The sequence below is a fragment of the Lepisosteus oculatus genome, chromosome 3 (genome assembly GCF_040954835.1).
Source record: "Lepisosteus oculatus isolate fLepOcu1 chromosome 3, fLepOcu1.hap2, whole genome shotgun sequence".
In the NCBI taxonomy this organism is placed as follows: Eukaryota; Metazoa; Chordata; class Actinopteri; order Semionotiformes; family Lepisosteidae; genus Lepisosteus; species Lepisosteus oculatus.
In genome coordinates, this window is record NC_090698.1 from 63,103,005 (window position 1) to 63,128,888 (window position 25,884).

Genomic DNA, 25,884 nt, shown 5'->3' on the forward strand with positions numbered 1-25,884 from the left:
TTTAAATACTGTACATAGAGTAACTTGTGTGTTGTCTGTTTTGTTGTGCTGTGTTCTTAATGATGATGAAAGTTAACATTTCTTCTTCACTTTCTTCAAACAAGTGCTATCTGGATGGTCTCATTTTCCAAATATAGCTATAGCTATTTCTTAAATTGCATCAATGAACCCTCAGTCTTCGCTGGTAGGTACAATACATTTCAGCTTAAGCTATAGTTAGTAAAAAAGTCTTCACAAACTCTTAGAAGCTTCTATGGTTATTGACATTAGAGCTTTCATTTTAGGCTTAATCCTAAATTTTATTCTACAGTATGTAGCTTCTTGGTGGTTAAGTTAATTTTGCTAATAATTATGGAGAGATTGATTGTAAATATGCAAGTCTACTGAGTGGGAATATCCAAAACACAAGGGTAAGTCCAAAACCAGGAGATCCATCAGAACAAAGAATTAAAAACCACGAAGGCCGGGTCGGAACCGACGGACCGGGAACAGGAATGGGAACAGAGGTTAAAACCTTAACGGGACCAGGCGCTTCCAGGTCCCGGACTCGCACAATATGGAAATCAGATGCAGAGCCCGGATGAGCGTCAGCGCCTGGCTTTTAAGGTGGGCTCGGAATGGGAAACAGGTGCACAGGAAGTCTTGAGTGAAAGGGCTGGAGCACCCTTAAGGAGGGGGGGACTATAATCGTGACATGATGTTAACATTAAATTTATCTAAATCATGGTCAACTCAAGTGTCACTTACATATGCTGCTCATGTTCTGTAGTTCCCTATTATCTTTTATCTCAGGACACATTCCTGACACTCCAGACTCCAAACCAGAAAGTTCTGGAAAGTTCCTGTTATTTCCAGGTACACATTTTCCATATTCCTTATTTGGGGATCTTTGGCTGGATGAAGCCAATCAACTGAGGGCTTCTGACACTTAACTATAAATAAGGTTAAATTATAATAGATTGAGAAATGAACCAGAAATACTAACCTTTTGTTTCTTTGACAAAAGAGAAAACCTACTTCCAATAACTTCTTACCTTTTTATTAATTATTAATTTTCATTAAAATATAATGAAAAGTGCTTTGCAACTCATTTGCCATCAGCATTTAAACACTGAACGGCACTTATCACATAATTCATGCTGGAATAATCCTCCTTTGCCTTATAACATGGTTCAGTGACAAAATCAGCTTTTGACAGGGGACACAGTGCCTTTCTTCAGATTTTAACAGTCTGTGTTTAAAGTTTTATGTAGAGGTGATTAAATCATGTGGAAGATGTCCATTAAATGATTGCAAACCTGACTTTGTATTGCAGGGCTATCATGTCTTTGTCTACCTTAATACATTAAGCATGAACAGATCAACATGAGGCCTCAGTCATCTTAAAATAAAACAGTTTTGCAAATAAAGTATTAAATAAGAAACAAAAAGTGTTTATCTGTACCAATGACACAGAGATACAGTATGATTGTCCTATATTTCCTATTCGGTATTATAACTGATGATGTCCCCTCAAACGTTTTGCAATATTTCTGGAAGTTTATGAACATCAAAAGTAGAACCTAAAAAAGAAGAAGAGACCGTTCATCCCACCTCGCCCATTTGATTGTGCTAGGTAATTAAGCCATCCATTTCTTTAAATAAGATATCAGCTTCAACAACATGGCTGGATTCTGCTTCCTGTTCTCAGAATTGAACATACATCCATGTTATTCCCACTTGTTTCTTCTGGTTTATATCACACTGTTGATTCTGAAAAAGCTCATTTGGTCAAAGATCTATATCCAATATTCTTGAACTTGGAGTACATAAAAGTCATGCAGGGTCTAATGGCAAAATAAATAAGACCTTCTGGTATTTGGGTTCTTTTAAGTCCTCCAGGGAATATACAATAAGTAGTACAACAGCAACTAGAGGAATACTACGCATGGGATGTGCACAGACTCATCTCCTTATCTTATCGCCCTTGTTTTCGTTTATCTTTATTAGAACCCAGAAACATCATAGGACGAGAGTTTTCAAAGAGAAACCGTTGTTTTCAATCTGGTAACAGGCATAGATGTACTTTTGTTTTCCCTTTTTATTGTGTTTGTGTTTTGGTTTTCCCGGAGAGAAACACAACCTGCTGTGATATACTGTATTAAAGTCTGTTTATTACTCTTACATTTTAAAGTTATTTTGCATGAAGACCATACTAATATCACACCGTGCTCACTAAAATGAGTTTTTATTGTACTCAGTCCTTTAGTATATAGTACATTTCCTAGTAAACTGTTAATGTTATAAATAGGGAATGAAGTATATACTGTACAGTATATTAATACAAATTTGCTTCCATCATAGGAGAAGAAGGTTGATGTATACTATCAGCCTTCATGATCATTTATATTCTTATTACTCAGAAATGTTTTGTTTCTGTATCTAGTATAATCACAACATTTGTTTTCAAAACATTTCATTTTGTCAGCTTATCAAAGGTGCATAGGTGAAACAATAGGAATTCCCTTTCATCTTGCTGTGTACAGTATATGAATATACTGTATGACTTTCTGACCAAATGACATTTGCTTCCAGACTGTCAAGCATGTGATGACAGCAAATGTAAATTAAGACATAAAAAATAAATCAAGTTTAGCAGTTTTTTTTCAAAATTTAATACCAAAAAACTCAGTGGTTGCAAAAATAATTTTACTTATCTGGTAACCTGTTGTATTCAGCTAATTTGTTGAATTTTATTTTTCCAGACAATGCCATAATAGAGGTCTTCTTGCTTCTCCACATCCACAATACCTAGGTGCTTTTTCCAGGTAATGCTATTAGTGTGAAGTGTTTATGTGGAAATACATCACAGTTATAGTTTGAATTCATGTCCCTCTTTTGTTCACTGAACATTTTTGTATGCAGTTTCTCTTAGATGTGCTTTAAATTATTTTTGCAGGGTAAATTTAATGACGGCACTCTAGCACATATTGATTAAGGGCAGTTGTGTACCACATTTCATCTGGTCTGGCAATTATAGTGGAAGTCATACTGTACACTACTAGATGTGATATGGATATGTAATATTTGTTGTGTCCCATTAGTTTGGGACAGTAAAAAAAAAACCTTTAGCATCAGGTTTGTCTAGGAAGTTCAAGTTCAAGTTCAAGTTTATTGTCATTACACTCATATACATGGTATATGATATAACAAAATGATATTTAGCTAGCTCACGGACATAAGTAGTACAAAGAGAAAAAACAACAACAACAATACAATTGTGTAGCAAAAGAAAGAGAGACAGGCAGTGTACAAAAAACAACAACAGACGATGTGCAAAAAAAACAACAACAGGCAATGTGCAAAAAACAACAACAGGCAAAATGTGCAAAACAACAAAAAGGTAACAGGTTGTGTGCAAAATATGCATCAACAGAATAAAATAAAGGGATAGAAATTATGGGGAGTGAGCTTTTGACATGTATGGTAGAGGTAGATTTTCAATGTGTGTTTGGGTTTTTGGTAAGAAAGAAAGAAAGGAAGAAGGCACTGTGAGGTTCAGATCATAGGTGAGAGGTGAGGTGAGAGTGAGAGTGAGAGGCTGGGAATTTAACAGTTTGATAGTGCGGGGGTAAAAACAGTCTCTGAGTTTGGTAGTCCGGGCCCGAATGCTCCGGTACCGTTTTCCAGATGGTAGCAGATCATAAAGTCTGTAGCGGGGGTGTGTGGGGTCTTTGATTATGCTTAGAGCTTTCCTCAAGCACCGTCTGTCATAAATGTCCTGGATAGATGGGAGGGTAACCCCAGTGATGGACTGGGCAGTTTTCACCACCCGCTGTAGGGCTTTGCGGTCAGCAGCACTGCAGTTTCCATACCACACTGTGATGCAGCCTGTCTGTGTGCTTTCTGTAGTGCATCTATAAAAGGTAGTGAGGATCTGTGGACATATCTTGGCTTTCTTCAACCATCTTAGGAAGTACAGGCGCTGTTGTGCTTTCTTGATCAGACAGGTGGTGTCGAGAGACCATGTGAGGTCCTCGGTGATATGGACACCAAGGAATTTAAAGTTACTGACCCTTTCCACTTCAGTCCCATTGATGTGGATAGGGGCATGTCCGGTTTGCAGTTTCCTGAAATCAACGATCAGCTCCTTGGTTTTGCTGATGTTGAGGGAAGCATAGCTACCAGAAAGTGAAACCTCTGCTTTGCTCCGGATCTAAATAAAGTGCCTAATGTCCAACCTAGGGCTGCTCAGTATTGTGCCTACACACCTGTTCTTAAAAGGTTTTCCTCATCACTATGTAAAGGTGTAAATGATTTCTATGCATATACTCCTAAAACCTTAAAAAGGTTTCCAATAAGAAGGAGAGACTACAGCGTATTTGCTGAAACCTAATGTATTACTGAGTAACCTGCAAATGCAAACGTATTTTCTAAATGCACGCATATTTTCTCTCACATAGATAGGCTAAGCTACTGTATAGCTAAATGTGCTGTGTGTAAGTATCCTGCAGCTTAATTGATGCTGCCTTTGAGTACCATGAACTGTAAAGTGTGCTCATCTGTGAGTCTGAAATCGTAATCAATGCAGTGATGCACACTGGAAGAGAAGTGTGCTCCGTATTCCCTAATTTCGGAGTCAGCGGTTAATAAAATCATTTTGTATGGTTTTTATCATATATTGTCAGGAACAATTTTACATCAAGAAAACATTTGTGTGACCTGCCTTATCCTTCCACTCAGCAGAATGAAAGCAATATAACGAGAGTTTTCTTATCAGCAGAAAGCGGAGGTTAAATGTTGTTGAAACTGCTGGAGGCATACCTACTTTTTCTGATTTATTTCCTGTGCTATCCTCACTACATCCAAGCACTTTCAGAACAGACATAAAATGTCTATGAAAACTTTAACATCGCTCTGGCTTTTTTTCTGATATAAATATAGCAGCTGAAGTGGTACATTTCTATCAAGTTACAATTTACTGAGTGATAAGTTTAATTTTTTATTTGAACACATTTCAGGCCCATTTCTTTCAAATGTATTTTGTCTCAGACCTGGATATTCAGTTTTTTTAAAAAGCTTACTGTTCCTCATTTTATTTGACTTATACAGTACGTCCAGCATTTCATAATACAATAAATAATACAATACATTGAATAAAGTAGTACGTAGTAGAAATAAAATTGTGATAAGTGTTAAGTTACCAAGTCAATTCTATTTTTGCATTAATCAATGCACAATATTTTGAATGTACTTTTATTTCACATCTGTTGCAACAGGATGTACAAGTATTGCATCAAAATGTATAATGACAAAAATAATTTGCCAGCTTCCCAGCTGTGTGTCCAAAGTGCTATATATTTACACACAATGCCTTAAATTTGCAGTGAAGTATTTTGAGATAGTTGTTAAATGTGGTGGATTATAATTCTCAAAATTAATACCTTCACAGGAACTGAATAATATAGTCCCCTTGCACATCCCTTATACTTCTGCCATTGCTTTATATGGTTATGGATGCCATTGCAATAAAATTATGTTGGTAGATTCATCCAGCCATCTATTTTCTGATACTTGTAACTTGTTGTCATCACTGAAGGTTTGATGTTGGAGAACAGTTTTCATTCAAATGAAAAACAGATGGTGCAGGATCTTGGTTATAATGTGAGTGGGATAAAAGTTCAAAATCCAGCCCCACAATGCACTACACAGTTACATTTATATTCTATAATAATACATACTACTAATAATACCAGATGACCTAGTATCATCTTGTTTTCAGGCCAGGATATTTGTTACCATATTATTCCATACTGTAATATTGCTAAACAAAACATCAATTTGATTAGCTAAATTAAGCTAATGAAAATATTCGAAAGAAAATTTGTCTCATAGATCAAAAGAAATTGGGAGTTTACAGGTAGGTAGATGCTCTAAATCAGGGGTCAGCAAATTATGGCCCGCAGGCCAAATCTGGCCCGCAGCTCACAACTATTTGAATTTCGAGGGTCACTTTTTGCATCAGATATTGAAAATCTTCCTCCAGTGGCTTCTACTTGTTAGCTCTGCTGTTCTCTCAGCACTAATGGTAAATTGCAGAACAACACCTATTTCACAATGCATTTTACTCTTAGCCTATCAGATGTCAGCTTTAGCCTAGGTTACATACAATTGTGCTATAACTGATTCTTACCGTGAATTATTTTGGATTTTTGTTGCCTACTGTGATTGGCTCAGTCACACAAATGACGTATAGTGTATGTTATCTTGTTTGAAAGTAGGTAATGATTTCAAACGGTTTTTAAAGTTAGAACTGACAAGAGGCTAACTGTAAATTATTCCTGCCATGTCGGGAAAAAAAAGAAAGATCGATGCAGAGGGTCGAAAATTCAATGACAAATAGTCAGAAGATTACTTTTGTATCCCTTGGAAAGAAAAGGTAATGATTCTTATCTGTCAGGAAACAATTGTCGGTGATTAAAAAATACAACATAAAATGGCATTACAAGACAAAACATGAGGCTACGTTTTCAGAATATGCAGGAGATGGACAGAGGGAAAATTTAGAACAGTTGAAAAAGTCACTTCAGAGACAATAAAAACTGTTGAAGAAAATATTAAGAGAAACGTAACCTGCTGTATTCTGGTCAGTGAGTTTATCGGCTAGATAGAGGATTTCACTCAGGTGGCACAACAAGGTTAGTAACATTTATTTAGTGGCCCTTGCTCTAAAAAGTTTTCCAAACCATGCTTTAAATAAAGATTGCTGGCTGCCTGCGACAGAAGCATATGTCTTTTTAATATAAATCTCTGTAACAGAATAAATTAATTGACAGTATGTCAAAATTCTAAAAATTTCAAAATGCAAAATCTTGAACTTGAAATCTTGTAAAAGTACAGAACGGTAATATCATTATCAGAAAATAACCACCAATCTAAATAATAGATCACTTTTGAAAAACTTGAATATTATTATGAGTGTATTTTAGTTTCTTGGCAGGTTGCTCTTTTTGTGCAATACTTGGATAAAATAACTAAAAAAAATGTTTCAAATTAATATAGTAGCACGATTTGCTTGGTCTGAAGAATGTTTATAATGTACTAGGAACACTTTTCCATCACCAGACGTTTTACTGGTATGTTTTAAATCACAGAAAATGACAGATTAAAATAAATATGCATGCTGTACATTGAACGTCATCTCTTTTGTGATGTAAATTGAAGCTTGTACACTTTACCATGTAGTTGGTAGTTGCATTGTGGTTTGAAATGCACTAATCATTGCTGAGTCATTATAAAGCCAGAATGTAAAAATAGTTTTCCAGTTTCCTTTAATTGTATTCCCTGGTCTCATGGAGTGTTGATTAAACCTAACCAACAGCATAGGACACCATCTTCCCCACTCAGCCCAGGCTAACAAAATACACCATAATCAGTAACCAAACAAAACGTTTTGTAATATCTGAATCCCAGCCTATCTTGTCATAACCGTAACAAACGGTCAGTCTGGTATGTTACAGAAGCAAAAACATAATTTCTTAATGAGTAGGCAAGGGTAAATTCTTAATGTGTTTTCTATATGCCAGAGAGATAAGGGTCGCCCGTGTAACAGAAATAAGAAGTGATCCCTTGCTTTTGAGAACTTTTAGTTTAATTTCAATTTCATGTCTCATAGCACTATTGGCACTTTAAAGTAATGTATCTTGATCTTTCCTCTGGAGAATATTCCTCTATTACCTGAAACACTGAATGACCTACGTAGCTAAAAAGCTGTGACCAGTGATTTATCGATGTACTGTACAACCTTAGGAACAACATGCTATCGAGGGCTAGCCCGAATAAAATAAGAAGTTGAAAAGGGGGGATCCTCTGATTTTAATGAGCTATGTAAGGAGATATATAGGGTTGTATGGGTATGGATTTCTCTATTACATCTTTCTTTCCAAACACAGCTACCCCCAGTTTCTTTTAAAATGGCAAATTTTAAAATTCAGACTTATGGTTTGAATTTTTTCAGGAACTCTCTGATCTTCTCCTTCCAGCAGACACATTGACTTACAGTACCTCTTAACTCAGGTCCAGTCTTTTGGTAGCTCGTACTGTAGCCTTCTCTTCAACTGATTGCTATCTTTCTTCCAAATAGCTCTAGTCCAGTTCTAGCTCTAGTCCATTAATCCTTATTTCTCCTGACTCCTTATCCCCATGCTCTGTGCTATGCTTCCAGATTTATCTGTCTTAAATGTACATTTATATTACTTTGCACCTCCCAAATTTAAATCTGCATAAGCTTTTTATAGCATTTGTATAGTAAGAAAAATTTGGTTGGTATACTGATTGTTTTAACATTGAGACACTTCATGTAAATGCATAAGAAATAAGGAATGAAAGAGATCTAATATTAAATACTGTGGTACCCTACATGTCAGATCATGTTGTTATAGTGATTGACCTCTAATTATTTCTCAGGGCTTACTCTTTGTTTAAAGCAAAATGAAAGAACTAGTAGATAAATAAATGTACACATATGCGTTTTCAAAGGTGACAGGCTTTTCTACTTGTGTTATATGATGAATAGCAAGTAATAGGTTTATTCCATGCTGAAAAAAAGAAGAAAGAGAACACAACGTTTCGGCCGTGGAGCTTTCTTCAGGTGTGAGAGAGACAGGGCAGTAGGCAAAGGTAAAGTAGCGGGAGAACAAAGGTTGAGAGGGAGGAGGAGTGAGAGGCGGGAGCTGGGGACAGAAAGAGAGGCCAATCAAGAGGTGTGAAGTCAGAATGGGTGCAGAGAGGTGTGAAATGAAACTTCCAATGAATGGAGAAAATTTAAAAGAACAGTAATCTGTCGTTAAGGGAAGGGAGAATGTCTGATCCTAGCTGCAGAATAATTTTAGTTTCGGTGGTCTTTCTGATGTATGAGTTCGGAAAACCGTCTTTGAGAACACAGACGGAGAGATTAGAGTGGTCGTGGCCGTCAGAGGTGAAATGAGAAACAATGGGCTTGGAGAGATCTTTAATCTTCACAGCCCTGACGTGTTCTCTGAAGCGGTCTCCGAGTCTCCTTCCTGTTTCCCCAATGTAGATGGCTGGGCATTTACTGCAAGAGATACAGTAAATAAGGTTGCTGGAGGTACAAGATGCTGTCTGGGTGATCCGGAATTGTCCTGAGGGGCCTTGAATGAGTGTGGTGGTGGCTGTGTACTTGCAGGTGATACAGCTCGCTGTATCACCTGCAAGTACACAGCCACCACCACACTCATTCAAGGCCCCTCAGGACAATTCCGGATCACCCAGACAGCATCTTGTACCTCCAGCAACCTTATTTACTTGCTGTATCACCTGCTGTATCACCTTATTTACTTGCTGTATCACCTGCAAGTACACAGCCACCACCACACTCATTCAAGGCCCCTCAGGACAATTCCGGATCACCCAGACAGCATCTTGTACCTCCAGCAACCTTATTTACTGTATCTCTTGCAGTAAATGCCCAGCCATCTACATTGGGGAAACAGGAAGGAGACTCAGAGACCGCTTCAGAGAACACGTCAGGGCTGTGAAGATTAAAGATCTCTCCAAGCCCATTGTTTCTCATTTCACCTCTGACGGCCACGACCACTCTAATCTCTCCGTCTGTGTTCTCAAAGACGGTTTTCCGAACTCATACATCAGAAAGACCACCGAAACTAAAATTATTCTGCAGCTAGGATCACACATTCTCCCTTCCCTTAACGACAGATTACTGTTCTTTTAAATTTTCTCCATTCATTGGAAGTTTCATTTCACACCTCTCTGCACCCATTCTGACTTCACACCTCTTGATTGGCCTCTCTTTCTGTCCCCTGCTCCCGCCTCTCACTCCTCCTCCCTCTCAACCTTTGTTCTCCCGCTACTTTACCTTTGCCTACTGCCCTGTCTCTCTCACACCTGAAGAAGGCTCCACGGCCGAAACGTTGTGTTCTCTTTCTTCTTTTTTTCAGCATGGAATAAACCTATTACTTGTTCCTTTGCAGCCTACGCATGCTGACGCAGCTACCCACCTGAACTATGATGAATAGCATACCTTTAGTTTTTTGTACCTTAAGTACAAAACCCACTGGCATGTTAATGTTACACAATTCTCAAATATTAACCTCTTCTCTAAAATAAATCATATGGAAATAGTCACATAGACTGGGAATGGGTGAACTGTACTCCCAACTCCTGTACTTTTTCCAGCTTCATGCAATATTCAGAGCACATTATTATGCATTACACCCGGAAGGAAGCAGCATTGTATTCACCTCAGCTTCTAGTAAAATAGTTCACTTCAGACAGTAATTAATGATGAATCGCAAACAGTATAGTGTAGTTAAGGAACAAGACATAATGGTGCATGTCATGAAATAAAGGCATTGCTTTTGGCAAACATAATATAATAAAGTTCATTTGAGAATGAATAAGCCTTGACATTTATCTATACACTACACAAAAATAATTTAACGCGAGGCGTATTTCAAAATGTCAAATTATTTTCAGCAATAACAGATCGTTTATTTTAACAGGCCTTTTACTTTGAAGAAAATTTTCAGATGATATCTGAAAAACAGAACTAATCCGACATGGCCATAGTCAGGACTGCTTTACTGCCCAAAATAAACAGCTGCTCTGATACCATTCCAATAGGTATGGAAAGCATTTTAGCACAACATGGGGGTGCTACACTGAGCTACTTAAATCAATACTACTAGAACCTCCAGTAAATATATTATTGCCATTACTACAGAACACAAGAACAAAAAACAAATGTCATTCAGCCCATCTAACCCATCATTGGCAGGGGAGATTGTTCCATAATTGCACAACCGTTTGCAAAAAGAAGTGCCTCTCAGTTTAAATGCACTTACACATACTGTAGTTTCCACTAGTGTTCCCTGGTTTATGTTTCACTTTTTATTCTGAGGAGGGCTACGGAACATAAAAATGCATCACTTTGACATGAAAACATCAAATGTGAACATTCTGACTTTCTCACCAATATTGTATATGCTATTTTTACAATGCATTGTTAGACACTGTTCAGTTTTTATACAATATCAGTAGGATAGTCAATTTGGATATTTGTCTCATCCACTAATATTTGATCAATTTTTATGTTGTGATTTTTGCCATACTGTACTTTGAAAATGAGTGTCTTGAAAATGTATTGAACAAAAAACAAGAGCAAACTTCAAAGATACAGTAAATCATATAATTTGTTTTGGGATTTTTTTCTGTGATAAAATATCTTAGTCAAACACCTCCTTACCAGGAGAAAAATGGAAACCTTCCAAAATTTAACAAATCTGTTGCTGGGTTTTTAAACATGGTTCACTAGTTTGGGGTGGTCATGGATTCTTCCAGTCTGTTGATTGTGCTGTTAGATTCTGCAGCTGGAAAATAGAACTCATGAATTCCCTGATGAATTAACAGTGTGACATTTCTGTAAGCAACATTCCTAAGGCATGTACCCTTTATATAGGTGGAATGATGATGTTGATTATTATTGTAACCAACAAAGAAAACAAAACTGTTGATGTTAGATAATAATGAAAACCACCACAGAAAATCCTTTGGGAAATTCTGAAATCCATTGGCATGTACCTTTTTATAAGTCAATACACTGCAAATCTCATCTCCATGCATCTTATGAGATGTAGTTTGAACTAGTTTTCTGTCGGGCTACTGTATGTTTTAGGTATAATACATATTATACAATGGGAGAAAATAGCCTTCTCTCATTTATAACCTTTCTTACTTTTCACATGTAAATCATGACTAGGGTGGAAAATTGTTTGTCCTCTAAATTATATTTAGGTCTTTCTTAACCTATGTTATATGAATCCACTAATAGAACTGAAGGTCTGATTTATGTATTTTAAATTCCATTAGTCATATATGAACCTTTAGAACATCAAATTGGATTTTAATTATTAATCAATCTATATTTTATATTAAGAATATATGATTAATTTATTTAATTCTGCTACTTATGATCATTTTGGATATTGTACTGCTGCACTTTTCTTCTCTTATATAACGATGAACACATTATTCTGTGGTTCAATAGTCCGCTAGTTCAGTAGCACATTCTAATGAATGTGATAGAGAGAAGAAATACTGTATGTTGAAAGTATTTGGTATGACTCACCTAGCTGGAAAAAATACCTATTTTTTTACTTTAGAAATATTGCCCACATTAGGCAATTTCTATGTAGGTCCATTGTTGAATAATTTATACATTAATTTATAAAATAATGCTACTGTACAATTCTTTGCTCTATGTGATCCCTAGCTTGGTAAGTTGCAATATATAGAGTTCAAACTCCCACCATATTACTCCTACTCTTAAGTCTCTACAATGGTTGACTATGAGGTCACAGACTCAATGCGAGATCTTTATTACTTATAGGGCTCTGAATACTCTGGTTCCATCATACATCTCTGAACTCCCCCACATTTACACTCCTTCCTGTGTAAGTTGAGGCTGGTCCTTTTGCTCACTACCCCCATTGCAATTTAATGTCCTTCCTTGAACTCTTCAATTTCTTTGACTTTTTTCAAATCTTAACTTTAAAACTCCTTTTGCTAGGGTCTGTGTCTGACTGTCTTATAGTTTGTTCTGAATGTACTTGTATAATTTGATTTACGTTTATTGTATTTTTTCTTCTTTATTACTATGTATGGCATCCTTGGGTTTGGAAGGTCTCTTTATAAATAATTGTTATTGCTGTAATAATTGTTTAAATATAATGTAATAATTGTAATTGTTATTATTATAAACACCATTGAGTGCAGTAGTCTGAGATTATTTTTTTAAAAAAATAATACAATTAAAATCCTATGTTTCTCGGTTAAACTAATGATCTTGTTTTAATGGTCTTGTGCATTCTGAGTACTGCTATTCCATTGTTGTTGTTTTTTGCTTGTTTTGTTTCCATATTTGTTGGGTTTATTTCCATGTCCAATTAAGTGCCTACCAAACAGAATATGAATAAATACCCTACGTAGCTTTCAGTCTTCGGTTAACAATGAGGGAACACTGAGGTCTATGTGAATCCATTGCTATTGTGGATTTCTAAGTAGACTCTCTACTTAAAAGAATACTAAGTATTCTTATTATAAGTATATACTGAGTACTAAGCACCACTACATAATTTAAAGTTTGCAAGAACAATAAAGATTTCTCAGGTGCTAGTGCAATCACTTTAAATAAGGTAATTAGTTGTAATAAGTAATTAAATGTTATTTGAAATAATCATTTGCTCAGATACATGACAGGCATTATCAAAGTTTAATAGGGTTTATGGCTAATTAACCAATGTACTTCATATAGTTCACTATTTGAGAAATGAAAGAGGCCACTGGTTGATTTTCCTTCACAACTGACTGTCCTGTCCACTGATTTGTTTTGGACAGTTCCATTTTTTTTAAATTATTTGCTGTGCTTCCAGTTTTAAGCCTCTTTAACAATTTTCTCTTTGATATTCTGTAATAACATTGAATATGTAACAAACAAAAATGAAATAACACTTTCTTCTCTTTACTGCACTAAAAGTATACCCAAAGAGGGCCCAGTTCTGGTTAAATCATTGCTGTGGTGCTTTATCTTATGTGTTGTGTTTCTAATAAGTAATCATGTTAAATTAAATTAATATCGTGGTTATAGATCATCTAATATAATGATTCTATTCTGTAAGTGTATTTTCAAAACAATTTGTGTACCAATCGAATATACAAATGCAGCATGAGCTAAGAAATATTTAAATTAGTTAAAAAATTAAACAATCACTTTTAGACACCCATGTATATTCTGTCCTTTACAATACAGGATCTGTGGGTTTCAATGAGTGTAACTGATACTGTACATCAAATTTATCAGGTCTTTCAACATTCCATTGTGCATCTGTTAAAACTATACATTTTAATTATAACATATATATATAACAATATTAGTTCAGGTGGGTAGCTGCGTCAGCATGCGTAGGCTGCAAAGGAACAAGTAATAGGTTTATTCCATGCTGAAAAAAAGAAGAAAGAGAACACAACGTTTCGGCCGTGGAGCCTTCTTCAGGTGTATATTGTAATAACAATATACCTATAATTCTTTAGGCAAGTATAATACACACAGAAGTTGAGATTATAGATGAAAACATTATTTTTCAGCTGTATTTTTAGAACCATTTAGTTTTCAGCTGCTAATTTGCATACTTTTATTTATGCTAAAAAGCTGTGTTTAGAATAATTATTCCAAGAAAAGCATTAGCAGTAGAAGTATCAGTACTCAAATATTTCTATATACAAAAATGTTGCTAAGCCATATATGTACTATTTGTATTGATCAAATAAAGCACACTTATTCATTGGAAAACAGCTTCTTTTTGTTCAAAAACCAACATAGCCTTTTTTATTATATTGTCTGTATTGCAGTTGCCTAAGTTAGCAGAGGAGTACCATTGTGCTCTGGAGACATACTGTACTGTACTGTATTATTGTGTGCAAAAGTATATGCAGTACCTTGTGTATATTTTTTTTCTGTTTTGTATTAAATTTTGATTGGGAGAAGCTTAGTGGTCAGTGACCTATTTTGATTTAGCACATTTGATTGCCAAAATATTATAAAAGATTTAATAAATGCAGCATTATTCATTCAAACTGTGTTTGAAATATCGGTTTCTTGTGTTTGATTTTGATAATTACTCATAAACGGTAACCTTCAGGTAGCTTTAAGCACTTAAAATCTTTTGATTGATTAAAACAAAGAACAAGCTAAAAGTGTGACATACAGTAGCATACATGGTTTTCCTTTTCATAGTCTCCATGCAAAAAAAAAATCATTAATCTATGGCTAAAAAAATGGTTTCGAAAATTTCCACCCATTTTCAAAAGGTTATCAACTATTGTAAATTGTAACTACTGTATAATAACAATCAACAGAGTTTAAATTATTTTTAACAAAATCAAAATGTTTTACTCGAAAGAATGTCTTAACAGTATTTGGCAAAATATGTACCTGTTATCTAGAACTGCATCTTTTGGATAAAAAATAAACACATTAAAAGATTAAAAAATTATAAAATAATTATAAACCTGTTTTTTTGTAATTTCTGTAGATGTACTGTATAAAACATAAATGGGATATTTGTAAAGTGCATTTAACTAAAATCATAACATGCAGTAAGTAATTTTGGATTATTCAAAGACCATTAAAATGACTTTCAAATAATGCTACAGTATATTGCTATATATAAATATATTATGGTTTGAGCAAATAGTCATGATTATTCTTTTCATGTACACAGAAACATTATTAGAATTTGATGATAAATACATGGATTTAGAGATTAAAGTTTTCTATTAAGAGCTAAAAAATTAAACTGCAGTAAGTTACAATCGTAAAACATCACAAACAACCTTTGATGTAAAATTACTAAAGTGAAAGACTTAATGATAAAATGTAATCAGTACAACTGATAAACTCACTAATTTAATTGGCTTTTATTTAAAGTGACTTATAATTGCATCCACTTACAAAGCTGGGAATTGTACCTTGCTCAAGGGTACAATAGCACTTGCTAAAATTATTTAAAAAGTTAATTAACATTTACTTTTTAAAAATGTGAGTACATAGAAGGATTTAAATTCTTAAACTGAACTGTGGAAATATAATTTATACTACTGTATGTACAAAAGCATAGGTTAATTATACACAACATTCACATAAACACAACTTGTTCCGTAATTGTTCTGTAAGGTTGTGCGAACACAGTGTTGTCTGTAATTGTAATGTATAGTAAAAAAAAAAATGAAAGGCAACATTATGTATTTAAAAAATTAAATGACAAATAAAAATAGCATAATATAATTATTTTCCTCCTGAAAGAGTCTATTTATATTACAATAAAAATTCTAATTCAAGTCTTGAAATTAGCTCAAAGATGTATGATTGAACTTTCTGTGTCTTGAGGAAAAAGACGTAGATGTTGATCTACAAAGGGCAGCTTGATGAACGGAAGGGAAAGATCTCTTTCCGTTGCAAACTTGTTATCAGTTCAAATGGCAGAGATTCCCTTTAGTTTTTTATGAAAACGTTTAGTCTGTGAACTAATCACCCTATATTTTTCCTACATTTCTTTCAACCATTTTTCTCCTCTGATTACCTCAGATTTTCAGAGGTGGATTTTCAAAAGTTTCATTTGTTTTGATTTGAATTAATAGTATTTTGAACTACTATAAAAAAATTACAAAAACAGCTAATCTGAACTGCCACCCTACTCTTCAGCAACCCCCTCACATTTAAAATCTTCTAGTCACCCTTCAGATCCTCTCAGGTTCACCTGGACAATCCCCAGGACTACTGGAAGAAAGATCTTTGGACAGATAAGTCAAATCCTGACCTTTTTGACCAAAACAAAAAATGTTTTGTGCAGTGAAAATAAATACTACCTTCTAGCACAAGAATCTAATCTTGAACCATTAAGAATGGTGGGGGGTGTATTACGATTTGGGGTTGATTTGTTACCTCAGGACCTGGATAGCTTGCTAGCATTTATTTGCAGTTGTATCAGAAAATTATGGAGGAAAATGCCATTCATTCATCAACTGAAGCTAAACCAAAAGTGGCTCTTGCAGGAAGACAATTAATAATAACATACAAATAGATCTGGCTGAAGAAGAAAAAGAAAATTTTGTGTTTGATTAGTTAAGTCAAAGTCCAGAGTTTTTAAGGATCTTAAGTGAGCCGTTAATTCAAGAAAACTCTCAAATGCTTGAAGCAGTTCTGTAATTAAGATTTGGCCAAAATTTGTGAAGGACTGAGAAGGCAGTGGCACCAGTTACTAAATCTAAGGGATCACAAACTTCACTTAAAATTAAATTTTTACATGAGGATATTTAATGTTGCATCATGTTGTAAATACTAAACATACAGTATATTGTAATAAATGGGGGAAGGGGTTATGAACCCATTAATAATCAAGTCTTAACACCATATTGCTATGCAAGTAATTCATGAAAATTAATTATTCCATCCCGTAAACTCAGAGTTTCCAGAGTTACACAGCATGTGTTCTTTTCTTCTCCGGCACAGCTCAGTAACAGAGTAATAACCAGACCCAAGTTTAGACAGGAAAAACAAAAATTGATAAAAAATAAATATCACAACACATTACACAGAACACAACAGTAACACTGTGAACAACTGTTTACAGGTTTGTGAGTTCCAGAGTTATTTTACAAAATAGAAGAATTCTTTAAAGAATTTTGCCCCTAAGCACACCTTCTGTCTTCTGTACTCTAAATACACAAAACACCTTACAAGGAAAGGAGGGAACCTGTAGTATGTTAAACAAAAATGGATCCTAACCAGGACTAATTCAAACAAATATACAGATTTGGAGACTAACCTAATGACCTCAAAATGGCTCTGTCAATGTTAAATATGCTTCATTATGATTTACTTAATAATTTCCAGGGATGTCAGTTAACATGAATTATTAGGAATTTTTCCATGTTTACTTCTCTCTTATGCCAAGGACAACAATACCCTGTCAAACCTTCAGAATAGGGCAGTCAACCAGGAAATTGCACACAAGCTTATTCTAGCTGAAACCCAGCTTCCTCCATTCTGATGTCATTCTGTAACAATCTTCTGTTTTTGTGTTATAGTCTGTTTCATCAGATTATTTGCATCTGTTATTATGATGTTTGTGAACATCTAGTTATATTTTACATCTGAAATATAAGAGAATATGGATCAACCTAGGGGGCTCACAAAGATTTTTTCAGCATTATTGTTTTACTTGTAAAAGTAACTTTGCATACCTAAACTAATTTAGGTTTTCTATTGCAAAGGAGTGAATACAGTATGTTACAGATGCTGACCCCTACAGTAGGTGACTTCAACATCTAGTAATTTTAAGTGTGCTAGAACTCTTTTTCTCCTGAAACAGTTTTCTACTAAAATCAACAGTGCACCCACTTACAGACAGATACAACCACCTACTGTAGAATGTGCAAGATGTCAGTAGATATACCATGGTTACGCAGAATGCATCACTTCATCATTTTCTTCTTTTTTCAAATAATCTGATGCAGCAGATTACAGTTCTCTGCAAAACTACCTGATGGCTCAGTAAATCCTTAAAATTACCACAGTTGTGTGTGGCTGTCAGACAAATTGGTACACTATTAAATGTTTATTAGTGCTTTACTGGACTAATCATACCGTTTGCATTGTAGTAATAATTTAATTAAATACAATGCAGTCCAAACCCAAGAAAACAAAGTGAAAAAATACGAACTAAGCAAAGGAAAAAAACAAAACTACAGTACGACGATTGACGATTGACGATTGTAAGCAGCTCCTATTCTACACTACTACCCATTTTCTCCTATCTCCCCTCTCCTCTTTTGAAAAGCTCCTTTTCTAGGTTAAACTCCTCCCCCTAGAAAATTCCACTATACAGCAAAAATAATTTTACAAAAAAAATCTGAATTCTGCTATACACCTTTTCTTCAGTGAGTAAACAATTAAACAATTAATAGATTGTTAAAAAAATTAAATGTCATTAGTCCTTTTATGTACATAAATATTTTAAAGAAAATAATATCACCTCTTAATGGTACAGTATGTTCTTATAAATCGATCCACACATGTGCAACCCTGGAACAGGCACTACTAAGCCAGCCCCTGTTGCCATGCTAAGGTTTGGGTCCTACATTTTGCCGGTGAGAAATCAATACAAGGTTTATTTGAGATACCTGGGTTTAACACCGATTTATTTCATTTCACTTCTAAAATAAAGAAAACAGCTGTCTGGTTTTAGTTCATGTTTAATTTTGACCATACATGAACAACCTAACTTTACTCTATGTGTGCACCCAGACAGCAAGCAACGCTATCCCCGGAATTCCAGACTAGATCAAGTTTGTTGATGTTTGAAACTAGACGTGTAGCCATTGTTTGGATTGTGTGTGTGTGTGGATAGCTAACGAGTGCCAGGTGACCTGGAATCGGAGTCTCCAGTGACAGAATACACACTTAAGAAATTGATTCAAATAAAAGTTTGGAATAGTGATTTGAATTACATTGTTAGGGAACTACAAAATGCATTGTAGCAAGTCGGCACTATTATTAAATCTATATTATTCTATATTACAGAATTCTTAAACATGTGTAGGACATAAGAGTTTTAGATTCAAGTGCTGAATTAAAAACTACAATAAAAGCTTTGATCAGTGAGGTAGACACTTCAGGGTCTATCTAAATAGACCCTTAAAAAAGCTTTTACAAAATTATTAAATGACACTCAACAAAATCAGAAAGTAGTGTATTTTTTCTTTGTCCTCTCATGTCAAAGCTGGCAGTCAAAATACACTGTATAATAAGGGAGCTGCAGGTCTACTGTGGCTTATTAGCACCACACAGAAAAAAAATATTGAAATGAGGTACAAGGTATGAGTTAATGTTGGATTTAAATGCGAAAATGATTGGATTTAAATGAGATAAGTTTGCATATATGTCCGTTTGCTGTTGTTCCTCGTATTTAACTTCTTTCACCTACAGTATTAAAGTGTTCAGTTTGAACATTCATGTTTTAATTGCAAATGTATTCACTAATTGTATACTTTAATTGTAATGCAACAAAATGGATCATTGGAAAAGAGGTTGAATACATATACTGTACTGTAAGGTGCTGTACATACTTTTATAAGATCTTTGTAATTACCAACATTAGTTATTTTAAGTACTGTATATAATTAGCAAAATAAATTACTGTTAAGGGGCCACTACTGTTTCTGGCACCATGGAACATCGAGCTGCTGCAAGACAGTACTTTTTCAGGTCATAAAGATCACTATACTGTACATGTTTTTTTGTTTAGTCTTTTAGTCCATTGTAAGCACAGATAATGTGGTAAGTATCTCACTGAATTTCACCTGTTTGTCCTTACACGCTTGATCAGTACACGCTGGATATGGATAATTTTTAGTGAATGAGTGCAGAGTTTTTTTTTTACTACAGATGTAATTACTTAGATATTTAATCCACATACACTATGATACTGACATACTATACCAGCACAAGTCTTTGCACAATGTTAAAATATGTCTGTGATGTTTCTAACCTGTATTGAGAGATAAGTGTCTTATGAGATGATTTAGGGAATGTCATAAAATATGCCAATTCTTTGTGTAATTCACAAAACAACATGCTAATCAGTGCTGATTATAAGTCACTATGTCTTGGTTGTGTTATCATCTTATGTGAATGGTAAAACAACATATATTAACCCCAGCATTAGAAGTAGTGGGCTTTTAACCAGAACAACAGATTGTAATGTAAACTCTCATTATTCAAAATTGTGAATCATTTTCTTTCAGTTTATAGTATAAGATTGGTAGTTCTGATACAGAAATCTAAATCTAGGGGGTTGTTTTGTTTTGAATGTACAAACCAATGTTTTGTATTATATAACAATATAAATACACAGAAGTTTGAAAACCCTGCCCTTTCTCTATCTCTTGCTATTTGACAAATTATAAAATTAAATAATTGCCAATAAATTACTCTTTTAATGTAAAGTTCCCAAAAACAATACACAGTGAAAATGTGTGATAAAGAGTTAGTACATTTCTTATTTCTGGTATATATAGTTAGAATATTAGTATATTATAATTTCAGTTTTATTCCAGTAGTAATCATACACAAAGTAAAGAGGAGTTTAAATAGCAGAATTTTTCTTTTCTTTTCAATGTATACAACTCTTGGTAAGAGTCTTTTTGTTTGCATTTCGCTATACAACATGTTTAGTGCCGTTACTTGCAATGTTTGATGTAATATTTTGCAGATAAATAAAATAGCACCATGACTAAAAGAAAGGACTTAGTAGAATTGGAAAATTAATTCTAACTAAGAATTAAACACTAAGGACTAAGGTTACATGAGCAGAAAAACACTGTGGAAAAGAAAGAAAAATTTCAGTTTATTGTATCTGGATGTTTTTTATCTTTATAAAAATTACACAATCCAAACCTTGATCCAGCCCTTGAAAATCTGTTCATTCTACACCTTATTTCTTTTCATGCATTCTAATTTTTAGTTCCACTACTGCTCATATATCTTTCAGTTCTCAGTGTGTTCCATTTAGGTAATTAAAATGCAGGAGGGTGGATGATTTAAAGTTTTAAAACTACTCAATACAAAAATTGTTAAATGTTGGAATGAGTGTAAACTTAATGTGTGATATGTAATATTGTGTAATATTTTTTCAGCCTATACTGTACATCACCCCATGAACATTTAAATTGACATGATTCTTTTTACCAACTATGTTTAAAACGGTAACTCAGTGTGCAAATTATTAAATGAAATCTTGCAAATTTTAACAATTACAACTGTATCTAGCCTCTATTAAGTTTGTTACAAGGGAGGATGAGAAGGGGAAAAAAATGGAGTAGAGTTGAGTCTGGTTCTTGCTCTTCCTTTTAAAACATAATTTTGTGTCTTTGGGGACCTGTTCAAAGATGTAAAAATTAATAAAAGATGAACTGGATTACTTTGGAGGTTAAACAACAGAAATTTTTCATGTATTCAAATGTGAACATTGTTACTCTTAGAGAGCATTATGTACGCTTAACAAATTCAATGAACTGGAAAAGCCCAGCAATCTAAGGTTACTCTACTTATGGCTGTCATGTCTTCTAGCTTGAGTATAGAACTCCAAAATATGAATTTTAATGACAGTTTTTTATGAAATAAAAATAAATTATCAGCTTTACATTCAAAAATATTTTCAATGCATATATATTGCGTCTTTTGAAGAAATCTGCTCATGTATTATTGTATAATGACAAAACACATTTTTCAAGATAGGGAAACAAGACAGACTTTGCCTAACAGACAGGAAAGCATTTCTGGGTTTCTGTATTAATTGATTTGTCTCCCTTTCAAATATTCTTGGTTTTGGTGGCAATGATATCATTAGTTTTTAGGTGTTGCACCAACTACGATTTCCTTTCTCAGACCTTGGTCACAAGAATTATATTTGTTGACAGCAACAAGCCATAAACAGGCATTACCACCTTGTCACCTCCTTTTGCCCAGCACTGGGAAGCTACTTTGGAAATGTAATAATGTAAAGCTATAAGCTGCTACTCTGATTAGCAAGCTATACACAGAAGCTGCTCCTGAAAAAATGTAGCTAGATACTTTTGAAAAATTGCTTAGAAAAACATTGTGATCTTTCTTCCCAAATACAGTATATTAAATAAACAAAGCAGCTGCTAAGCACAATATATTTCAAGTAGTTATCTGATGGTGGTTATCAAAAGAAAAACTGCTACTGATCCAACTCTTTCATTACTAAGGAGTCACTGGTGATACTGCTGAAAGTTCCGGAACAATTTTCACCCTTACAATATCATAATATAAACTACTCACACTTGAAGAAGGCTCCACGGCCGAAACGTTGTGTTCTCTTTCTTCTTTTTTTCAGCATGGAATAAACCTATTACTTGTTCCTTTGCATAATATAAACTATACTGTATACTGTATGTATTCTTATTACTTGTACTTTATCTGCTCTCTTAAAAGGCTCTTGTAACTTGCAATTATATGTAAATTTTGCTAAAATATTTTTATACTTAAAAAGTTAGTAAGTTTTTTCTAGATTGTATTTATGCACTTTGTTGTGAAAAAGCATGAAACTAGGTGGAGGTGAGTGTCTTTTTTTAAGCTGTTAGCTCTTGGAAAGTTATCTTTCACGTTAAGCAGCTAACATTTTCCTTCTTATTTCACTTTGTTTGATGTAACAGAAGCGAGGTTGACATTATCTTGTTCATACTATCTCAAGTATGCATTTCTGTGTGTAACCATCCTGATAGTGATATAATGAAAAGAGCTATTAAGCAACTGTTTCGTATATTTACATGCGATTGAAGGCTTTGGGAATACATATAGTATTTTATTTCCTTCAGAACTGTCTCTACAAGAAAGTCAACAGCATTGACATAATTTATCTTAAAACTTTCTAAGTCTTAATATTATTGATATTACCTATCAACTAAAGCACTTACAGTAATTATAGAAACCTCCTTAATACTGTGCTACGTACTGTAGATTCATTATGAAATCAGCCTATAAACACTTACATATTATTCTTTTAACATTTATTTTGCATTATTTTACAGGTGCCATTTTAGTTTTTTCAGATGCATTTTTTAAAATTGTTATTAAGTTTATTTTTCACTATGTCACATCAGAAGTTTTTAAAATATTTCCTATTCATATTATCTACATTCTCTGCATGTTGCGTTGTTAGAACACAACATAAAAGGGAAATTTTTTAGACAGTTGGTGCTCCAATTCAGTCTCATCCCACAGAAGATTTATGTATTTTAAGGATCCCAAAGGTCTTCCATATTCATGGGAACATGCAAGAATGGAGATAAGGCAAGACAATTCATATTCACCCATGTAAAAAGCACTTAGGTGAAAATTTGATTTTAGCATGCTCAGGCAGAAATGTGCATTAAGGAAAATAAGACATTTTCTCAAGTTTATATAATTTCAAGAGTTACCATGTAGGTCTATATGCATTTTATACTACTTCTTTGTAGGAGTTTCAGTCCAGTGTCTATTTGTACAGCTGATTAAAAAAAATAAGACAAAAATATTACAATTAAGAATTAAAACATATTATTGAAAGTTAATGTTTAACATTAAAAAACAGTCAAAGCACACACCTGAGAACAGAACATTAAATGTCCAGTATTAAATATAACACTTTTTCTATAAGACAATAACTTCCAGTTAATACCAGAATTAACAGTACCCCAATATACTGAATACCAGATATGAGGTGCCCTCCTTTGGATGATATGTTAAACTGAGGTTCTCATTACAATGTTATTAACAATCCTACTCCAGTGTTCGTAAGAGTAATAACGTTAACCGTCCTGGCTAAATTCCACTATGGGCTTGCAAAACCTGCCCTACTTAAAGTTCCTCTTTACTTATGTTAGTGAAGTAATTTCTCACTTCAAGAACTCTGTTGTGTAGTAGGGCTGCTGGAGCAGAATGACTGCCAGATACTGCATCACTCAGCTTTTTGACTCAGCTTTTTGAGTGGTGAATGAAATGGTCTCCTCCGCTATATGAAAAGGGCTTATTATTACATTCAGTTTTCAAATGGTATTCAATACTTTTATAATTTTTCTTATAAAAAACTTCAAAGAATGAATACTGTTCTTCAACCCAGTATAAAATTATAAGCAATCTATACTGGTTTTGATACTGTTGAGTGTGGTTTAAGGATGAAACACTATTTTAGCTACTGTTAAAATGCTTTAGTTATAGAAATGCTCCCCATATATAATTTAATCAAATTTGATGCAAATGTATCAATCTGCCCTTTTAATTTGACACTTCTACTCAAACTGCTAAAAATAAAATTCAAAGAGTAATAAAACAGGATTAAATGTATGCATGAAAGCAGCAACTAAAATATTGTTTTATCTTCCAATAGTGGTAGTTAAGGAGTCAGACCTGTATCTCATAGGATATATTTTTGATTCACAAATTTTAAAAGCCTCAGTTTGGACCACACTTCAAAGACAACAGGCTGAATCACTGAAACCACTGTCACTCCTGTGTTATGTGATAAGTCTGTGTGCTCTTTTATGACATTCTTAACACACCATTGCCTTGAATAAAATGACTCGGGCAAATGCCAAAATGGAGCAGATTAAATTAAATTCCAAACATATGTGAGTTTTATATCAAATACATAACCTAAAAAGCACAGATGTCACAGACAGCATTTTCCTTCAGCTCCCACCACTAGAGCAGCTGTGGTAGCTCAGAAGTGTCTAGCTCCTGACCGGAAGGTCCCAGGTTCAATCTCAGGTAGGGGCAAGCGATTTAACTTGCTCTTATTCCTTCCAGATGGCTCCCAGGTCCACTCAGCCTGCTTTCCAAATTAGTACCAGGGGGGTTAATCCTTCGGGGGGTAATAGGCCGGCCGGAGTGTGATGTGTTGGATGGTCAAGAACAATGGTGGCCCTTGCCCCCCATTCCCCGTGGGCCTTTATGGCCTGAAAAGGGACCTACCTACCTGCACAAAACTAGAAATAATTACTTGGTTTCATAGAGAGAAGCTTCAAATGTGTATATACATTTTAAAAATGTAGATATTCAAATTCTGAACTTTATATTTATTGAATGTATCAGTTCACTCAGTATAAATCTTCTCAAATATGTTTACAGAATGTAGTTTAAATAAGTTTAACTACAGCATGTAAACAGCCTAATATAAGTGTTATATTATATACAGTATATCAATAATATATAATTGAATATAAATATTATACATTAAACATTTTAATTTATTTTGTATTATATACTTTTTGCTTGTCTTTTTCTAAAAGCATTGAATTATTCAATAATTACTCTACAGGTTTATATAAAGTATTTTTTTTTACTTTAATATTACAGTAAAAAAAGTAATAAAAAAATTCTCAGAACTGTGAAATGATCCTGATCCTGAACGTATTATATCTAGAATGAGTGATCTGGTGTAAAATATTTGTGATTGAAAAGTTCCCATGGCTGACAGAGGTATTATTAAAAGATAAAATACTATTAGACTATTAAACAGGATTTATACTCCATTTCTATTTCATTGACAGATATTTGGAAAGTTCAATAATACAATGACAGCTCAACTATGCTGAAGGTAGAGTTCAATAACACTGTGCGACAAGCCATAATAAATATATACGGTTAAGCAATAATAAAAGTTTTCCATAAATCTAGCAATGTGTATTAGACAGGTGAATTATATTCCCCATAATGACAGTTACTTAAAAATACAAAATGATAATGTT